The sequence below is a fragment of the Elephantulus edwardii genome, unplaced genomic scaffold (assembly GCF_000299155.1).
Source record: "Elephantulus edwardii isolate Elephantulus edwardi_28Jun2011 unplaced genomic scaffold, EleEdw1.0 scaffold00031, whole genome shotgun sequence".
Lineage (NCBI taxonomy): Eukaryota > Metazoa > Chordata > Mammalia > Macroscelidea > Macroscelididae > Elephantulus > Elephantulus edwardii.
Window position 1 is genome coordinate 17,085,907 of NW_006399781.1, and position 9,420 is coordinate 17,095,326.

Consider the following 9,420-nt stretch of genomic DNA (forward strand, 5'->3'; position numbering starts at 1 on the left):
AAGAAAACAAACAGATTCATCATAGGGAGGATTAAACCAGGCTGCTCCTTGGAGGCAAGGATTCTGGGGCTTCATCTGACATACACTGGACATGTTGCAAGGAAAGACAGGTCTTTAGAAAGGGACATCATGCTGGGTAGAGTAGAGGGACAGAGCAGGAGGGGAAGACCTTCTATGAGGTGGATTGATTCAGTGACTGAGGCACTCTGGATAGGTGTGTCAGAGGCAATGAGATTGGCACAGGATAGAGCACGGTTTAGGGCTGTTGTACATAGGATCGCTATGAGTCACAAACGACTCAACGGCACATAACAACAACAACAACAACAATTCCAAGTAGTGTAATAACTGGGTCATATGAAATTTCTATGTTCAGCTTTTTTGAGGAAATGCCAGACTACCTTCCAGAGCGGTGTACCATTTTACAATCCCACCAATGGGGCCAGAGATTCCTGCACCAGCTCAAGATTTTTACAGCATCTTGTGTTATTCAGATGACACAACCTTGCTGCCAAAACTGAGGAGGACCTGAAGTGTTTGCTGCAAAAGGTCAAGGACCTTAGTGGACCAATTGGCAGCACCACCATAGATGGAGAAGAAACTGAAATTGTTAACAGTTTCAGCTCTGCTCCACAATCAACACTCTTGGCACCAGCCATCAGGAAATTAAAAGATGAACTGCAATGTCAAGGATTTTGAAACTCCCTCTCACATACTTTGACCATGTGGCTAGAGGAGCAAGTCCTTGGAGAGGGAGATCATGCTTGAAGTGGAAGAGTAAGGCAGGAGAGAAACTTGGATGAAACATATTGACAAAATAACTGGGGTAGGTGTGTCAGAATCAGTGAGACTGGCTCAGGACAGGGCAGGTTTCAGAGCTATTGTATACAGGGTTGCAATGAGTTGCAGGCGACTCGATGGCACATAATGACAGTGTGGTTCTGTGTGAGCTATAAGCTATTGCAATGGATTTTGGACCCAGTAAAGCAGTAAGATTTGTCTTGGGGTAAACAGAAAGGAGCAGGGGGATATGTCTGACCCCATGAGAATTGGTTTTGTATAGTGCGAGCTGTTGATGGGGACAGTTTCCCATTACAGAGTTGGTAGAAGTCAGGTATGGCCATCTCCATGCTACCCTTGCTTGCTTGCTTTCTTTCTTTCTTTTTCTTTCTTTTTTTTAAGGAACCCTTGCTCTTTTTATACCATGCTTTATGTTCTGCTGCACACTTTCCCCCTAATCTCTCCACGACTTCTCCATTAGGCTAAAAAAAGACACTTTATTTTACCCTTTATTTTCACTAACAGCTCCTGAGGAAAAGAAGGCTCTTCCTGTACAATTTGAGCCTTGTAAACCCAATGGGGGGGTCAGCTATGAATCAATTCCAGCTTAATGACAATGAAGGGTGTTTTAATATCTTTGGGAGTCAATTACATTCAAGGCTTTCTTTAACCTCCCCATTTGCTTTGGATTCCATTAATCCTCTATTATTTTTTAAACCTTTTCTCAACAATCGTCTTGGTGCTATCAGCAATCATCATGAAGGAGTCATGATAGGATGACATGTACTTAAAAGTCACGCTCAAGATCTGAGTGTTGGAATAAGTAAACTCTTGTCACCGTTGTTGGTGCTTTATTCAGGTTCCTAACGACTTCATGTGCCTCTCTCTTTCATCTTCTATGCTCCTTTGCTTTTAATGGCTTGCATCTGCAATCCTTTTCATACCACTGCCTGAGAACTACTAGAACCTCTATTACACTTGCAGAGAGTCAAAGACACCTGAAAATTTATTTGCTTCTGGAGAATTCTTTCACCAATGACTGGTTGGAGAGGAAATATGAAAAGAAACTCCCTTAAGTCATGTTTCTACAATCTCTGAGGTGTAATTTAAGCTCCAGGACTCCACACAGGATCTTGCTGAAGTTGGTGATGTACACATGGTAAATATAGTTCTAAAATGGCTCTCCATTGACCCACTTCATTGGATAATCTCCTCCTCTTGTGTATGGATGTGTATGGAATCCCCGAGTCAAGCAAATGGTTAATGTACTTGCTTGCTGCAAGTTGAAGTCCACCTAGAGATGCCTCAGAAGAAAAGTCATGTTTTCTACTTCTGAAAAGTTAACCATAAGAAGCCCTATGATGCAACCTTAATACTCCTAAGAGTGCCACGAATCAGGGTTGACTCTACAGCAACTGATTTTTGTGTCTTTTGAGTACTGTATTTGTAGGACTTGCGAGTATGAAGTTTAGTGGTAAGGAACTGTGCTGCCAACCCAAAGCCATGCAGTTGGAATCCACCAGTTGCTCCATGAGAGAAAAATGAGCAAACTCCTCCTGTGTAATTTAAGCCTGAAAACCCACTGGAGAGTCAGCCATGAGTAAGTTCCAACTCAAAGGTGCGTATGCTTAACAGCCGTGATTATGATCAGTTGTTGCTCTTGTGATTCTTACCTTACATGACAAAGGGACAGAAATTCTGCAAATGTAAAGTTCTCCAATCAGCTGACTGATGCATATTTGCTACTGGTGGCCTGGTCTGTAGGGAGGTGCAGTGCTAACTCAAAGGCAGTGCCTCTCTGGGAGTTCAAATCTGTCAGGGTGTCAAGGGAGAAAGATAGGCAACCTCTTCCCGTATGATTTACAACCTATGCCAATCTGCTGGAGGGTCAGCTATAAGGTTCTAACTTGATGGCAATGAGTGAGTGAGTGAGTGATGAGTCAGAATTAACTCAATGGCAGTGAGACTTTGTTTGCAACCAGTTATTTGAGTTGATAAAAAGAAAGATTATCCTGGGTGGGGTCAGCCTAATTTGGTGAACCTTTAAAGGTAGTCTTAGAAAACTGATGAATGGGACCTTCTAAATATTATATCCCTGTGCACATCACACAGGGTTACTCAATTTGATGAGTGGAGGGAGAAGTGTGTAAAGCAATTGGGAAAGATCTGGTGTGAAAAACAACATATATGAACTTTGTAAATAAACCAGTATAAAATAATAAAAGATGGCTTGGGCCTTCTCTGGATCAATCCTTGTAAAAGAACATCATGCTTGGTAAAGTAGAGAGTAATCAAAGGAGATCAAAAGCCCTCAGCAAGATGGCCCAACACAGTGACTCCTAAAATGAGTTTAAAACAGCAAAAATGATGAGTGGGCAGGACTTCATTGTGGTACACAAGGTCGCTTACGAGTTGGAGCTGACTCCACAGCACCTAACGACAAGAGTTCCACAGCTGCAAGGACATGAATTTTGCTATGATGACCTTAAACAATGTACCTGGAGTTCAATGTACCCGAGACCTCAACTCAAGATAGAACCTTGGTTAGAACTTTTGCAATGCTGAGTGAAGAATCTAGTTACACCATGTCTAGACTTCTGACTCACAGAAACTGTGACAAAACATGGAAATTGTTTTAAGCCACTAAGCTTACATCCATTTGTTACAAAAGGAAGTTAATAGTTTACCTGGATTCTCAATTTTGTTCATTTTTTTTTTTTCCATTTTCTGTCCTGTTTCCTTCCATTCTCTTACCAGTTTTTCCCGGAAGCACTAATTTAATAAATCACTGGCACAAGAATTCTTGAAACAGGGTCTGCTTCTGGGGACTCAAAAACCAATATAGTTTCTTCCCTTCTCAAGTATATCATCAGCCACTGTTCAAAAATAACTTCATCTCATTTTTCTCTCTCATTCCTTTAACGTCATTTCTCTCCTAAAAATGTTCTCTTGAAATAGGCTGCTTAGGAAGCACGGTTAGTTCAGGTCACTCCTTTGGAATTTACATACATGAAAAAAAAAAAATACTGGAAAATGCCATACAAGTCCCTCCCTTAGTAATAAAACTGAATTTTTAAAAGGTTCATTTTTGCCTGGGATTGACAAGTACCATGGTGCATGGGCAGAGTTTGATAATAATATGAGGTGTAATAAATAAACATTGAAATTGTGTCCAGGAAGATTCTCAGCTTGGGCTAGATGGATGTATTTAAATGGATGTCAAATTACTGATATGGGGGGGGGGGGCGGAAATTCAAGGAACTGAATTAGAGAAAGGCAAAAGACAACACATCCTGAAGTTCAAGGTAAAGAAGAACCTGATCAAAATTTACCTAAAAGGAGTAATGAATGAGCCAGATTTTTAGTAGAAGGAAATACCTTAAGCACATTTTTACTTACTTAGGAATATTCTGTATCAGCTAATTTAATTCACTGAAAATAGACAGGTAAGGTGAAAATACACAACGGTAGAAGGAAGAACACAGTTGATCTCACTCTGTCAAATTTTTCTACCCAATACAGAAATCCACTCAACAATGCCTTATAAATCATTAGATAGACATTATTTAATATTGTGTGATAGAGAATTCCATTCTGGCCAACTCCAATTAACATAACCTTCTCCATGGTGAGCCAAGCCTGTCTCCCATGACTTCCACCATCTGGTCCTTGTTCTAAGTCTCTGAAATGACTCAAGATAAGTTTGCTATCTCTTCCACATGCCAAGTGAAAGTCACTGCTTGTTCATATTCTACTTTTCTCAGCTCAGCCCTGTGCAGTTCTGTAACCCATGAAAACCCGTACAGCAAGTGATGAGAAGTGATTGTCATAGTGATTGGAGTATGTACATAACTGCTGTGCCAAAAATGAGGATAGCTCTGAAAATCTAGGCGATCACTGAGCAGCTGCCTGTCCACGGCAAACAGCCTCTCTCTCACATGAGCACATAGCACATATACGCACAGTTACACTCCACTTCCAATCTTTCTGATTGACCTGGCAGGGTTCTCTGCCCCTGTGCACTTCTCAACCACCAGAAACAAATTTGACCAGGGATCCCAGCTATACCTGCTTTCCTTCACTCTTCCCTTTTAGGACTAGGCTTAGGGTTGTTTGGGTTTTTTGTGTTTTGTGTTTGCTTGTTTGTTTGTTTTAATATTCCTTATAATGACAGTCCTCCTTGACTAATTATCCTGGACATCCAGTCGATACTAAGAACTACTGCTGTCCAGAAATCCTCCATATAGTGGCATGCCCAATTCTTGTGGAGTCAATTTTCCATCTTGGAGAGTATTGGAGACCTAGATTCCCCAGGTGTTTACCACATCCCCATTGTCTGCACTTGTTAATCTTTTCTTCTGGAAGAGTTATTTCCTGCTGATGTCTCCACAGAACTGCTCCTTTCTACCTAGGATCACTGACTTGAAATATCCCAGTTTGCTGTGCATGTGGATTGGGAGTTATGATGCAATGTCTCCTAATTATAAAGTGAAAGAATGTTAGAATCTTAAAGATTACCTTGTCCAGTGGTTCTCAACTTTTCTTTGAAACAGAAGGAAAAACACAAATATTAACCGTGGCTAAACTCTTTATGGAAAAGAAACTAACTCAGAAGCTGAATGACTTGGCATTATGCAGCAAGTCATGACAAAACTGATTGCTTGAAATATAGCATTTAATGCACAATTAATAGTCACATTAATTTGGATCTTTCTTTCCTCTTGGATTTATTGGCAATTTATGAGAATGTTGACAATTTGTAAAAAAATTTAAATTAACAAGAATTTATTGGTATTTGTGTTTTTTTTTCCTTTATAAAAAGAAGTAGATGCTGTGAAGATTATTTGGACTCAAAATGACCTTATCTACGTGTGAGTGAGAACTATGTTTCATAGAGTTAAATGGTGGCTGATTTTAGGAAGTTGGTCCGTGAAAATTGCATAACAATATCAAGAAGCCAAAACAAAAGGAAGAGATGCCAAAGCAAAAGATCCAAGCAAAAGATTTCAAGGGGCAGCTCAAGAAGACAAAGTAAAGTATTATAATGAAGGGTACTAAGAGCTGGATTCAGAGACTAAATAAGGAAGAAATTTGATTTTTCTTAAAGTGAAAGAAATAAAAGACAAATTCAAGCCCCATGTTGCAATACTGAAAGATACTATGGACAAAATCTTGAATTATTTATTTCTCCAAGGAAATACCCCCTTCTAACAACATGCCCAAAGTATGTAAAGCGAAGTCTCATTGTTCTTGCCTCCAAAGAACAATCTGGCTACACCCTCCCCAAGACATTTCTGCTTGTTCTCTTGGCCATCCATGCAATGTTCATTGCTCTTCTCCAACATCACAGATAAAAGGTATCAATTCTTCTTCTGTCAACCTTATTCATTGTCCAGCTTTCAGATGTATAGCAAGTAATCAGAAAGACTATGGCCTGAATTAGACACACCTTAGTCATCAAACTTACATCATTACTCCTCAATAATTTGGAGAGGTCCCTAACTGCAGATTTGCTCAGTGCAGTGGGTCTCATTATTTCCTGTTGGTACCAAGGGTTAATTGTGGATCCAAGCAAGATGAAGCTGTTGACATTTTTAAGGCTTCAAAAATATATGTCTTTTATTTTTTGACAGCTAGCACCCAAGGGTGTTGTCTGTGGATACAAATAAGATTAAATTGTTGAACAATTTTAGTTTTTTCTTCATCTATCATGATATTGTTGATAAGCCCAGTGGTGAGGATTTTTATCTTCTTGATGGTGAGACATAATGCATACTGAAGGCTTTAATTTTCTGCACAAGGGCTTTAACTACTCTATACTTTTAGCAAGCCATGTGCATAACACAAGTTGTTGATAAGTCTTCCTCTTTTCCTAATGCCACATTCTCCTTCAGCTTATTGAAGGATTTTTCTCAGCAAACAGATTAAGTTTTAAGACAAGACACAGCCCTTGGTGCACACTTTTGATTTTAAACCATACAGTATTCCCTTGTTCTGTTTGGACAACAACTTTTTGGTCTAGGTAGATGTTTCATATGCCAACAACTAAGTTATCTAGGATTCTCATTCTTCTCACTGTTAACCATAGTTTGTTATGATCTACACAGTCAAATGCCCTTGCACATCCAAGGGCACATTCTTTTTCTCTGCTTTCAACCAGGATCCATTTGATATTTGCAGTGATATCTTGGTCTCTTCTAAATATAGTTTGAACTTCTAACTGTTATCTGTCAAGATAGAGAGTCCTGGTGGCATAGTGTGTAACATGTAAGTTGCTACCCCAAATGTTAACAGTTTGAGTCTCTTGGCTGCTCTGGGGGAGAAAGATTGGTAGTCTCCTGTAAAGATTTGACCCAGTGGAGAGTCCCTATGAATCAAGAATACACTGCAGCGTTTAAAATCAGAAAGGGTGTGATTTAGGGATGTATCCTTTCCATATATCTGTTCAATTTGCATGTTGAGCAAGTAATTCTTGAAGTTGAATTCTGTGAAGAGGAATGTGGCATCAGGATCAAAGGAAGACTCAACAATAACCTGATTTATTCAGATAACACAACCTTGCTTGCTCTAAGTAAGGAGGACTTGAAACACTTGCTGCAAAAGATTAAAGACTACAGCCTTTGGTACGGATTACATCTCAACATCAAGAAAACAAGTATCCCCCTCACTGGGCCAATAGGCAACATCATGATAGGTGGAGAACGGATTGAAGTTGTCAGTGATTTAATCTTGCTTAGATCAACAATCAACACCCTTGATACCAGCAGTCATAAGATTAGGAGACATATTGTATTGGGCCAAATTCACTCTGAGAGCTATCTCCAAAATACAATGATAAGCAATGTCAGTTTGAAAGAGAGGTCTGTGAAAGAGCGAAAAACTCCCAACCAGATGGATTGACACATTGACTTACAGCAATGGGCTCAAATGTGTCGAAGATATTGAGGATGGCACAGGACAGGACTGGTTTCAGGTCTGTTGTTATCAACTTGTACTTCACTTGAGGGCACCTAACAACATTTTCTGTGAAAATATTAAATTTTTTACTCAGTCCTGTTAAACTTTGCCACAGCTACTGGAGCGAGATAATAGCTCACTGGGGTTTTGATTTGCTTCTCTCTTATTGCCAGTGATTTGGAACATTTCTTCATGTGTCTGTTGGCCACTTGAGTATCTTTCTTTGTGAAAATTATTTCCATGTCTTTTGCCCATTTTGTAATTGGACTTTTTTTATGGAGGCCCAGGAGTATTCTGTAAACTTTCACTATGAAACTCTTGTCTGAGATGGTATTGCCAAATGTTTGTTCCCAGTCAGTAGGTTTTCTTTTCACACTGTTGGAAAAAGTTTTTGATTTGCAAAGATAGTTCATCTTTAGAAGGTCCTATTCATCAATTTTATTCTCTTCAGATTGTACATTTCTGGCTGTACTTGGCAGCCTATTTATACCACAGATTAGGGCTTCTAAATAAATTAGAACAAAATTTAAAAAAATAAAGCTCCTTAGAAATAAAAAAAATTTTTTTTACTCAGTGAGAAGATAAAAATATTAATATTTACTTTAGGTTTTAATGAAATACTAATATAATGTTATCAGCTCTATTGCCAAAATATTTTAATATGTGAATTAATCAATTAATTCTTTTAAGTAGGCATAATATTTAATCATAGAACCGTTTACAGAGGGAGAGTTTAATGAGATAAATGACTTTTTCATGTTATGTCAGATTCTGCCTGGTATCTCTTTAACCACACACACCTCTGAGATAAGTCATACACCAAGAGATAAGTGATCTTTGAGATCAATTCTAATCTTACAAGGAGTTACTGCAGTGGTTCTACCCCAAAAATACTGAACTAATAATATCACCCCAACTGTTTCCTATCTCTGATACTGTGCTAGCACATGTTGTTTAGTGTTCTACCTTGTTCTATGATCCTAATTCTAACAATGGTCACTTTCATTGATGTCAGGTCATTTCATAACTGAAGATATGAATTCTTCTTAATTGATATTTCCAGTGGCTGGCCTCTCTGGTTTCCTAAATACTTGGATCTCTGGTTTCTATTGCCTATTAAAATAGTAATCATCAAAATTCAAAGAAATTAAAATAGAGTAGACCCCAACTGGTCGTTCTGTATGTATTTAGAGAGGGATAATTTCTTTCAAAAATAAACTACTCAAAACATCAATAACAGATTGCTATGCAGATTTAATAGTCAATTTACAACTTGAGTAACAAGTCTTTCACAAGTAAAACCAGAGCTCTGATTAATTATGATATTAAAAATGTTTTTATATAATGCTATTGGAACGTCAAACAAAATGTCTTACTGATTGACATTCATGTTTTTAAAAGTGTGTTGTCAAACATTAAAATTAAATTTAAATTTTCTTAGACAATCACAAGATTACTAAGTCATGGTTACAATATTTCTAAGGTTTTAAAAAAAAAAGACATGTACTGTACCTTGATTCCTTTCTGAGAGAATAAATTTCAACTGCATATTAAATACTAAAGCCAATCTCTTTCAAGGAACCTGGTCATCCAGAAATAATTATGAGAAACAAGCTGCTTATAAAGGTTATACTTTAAAGCATAGTTAAAAGATAATTTGTCCATTATCATGTTGTTGTTGTT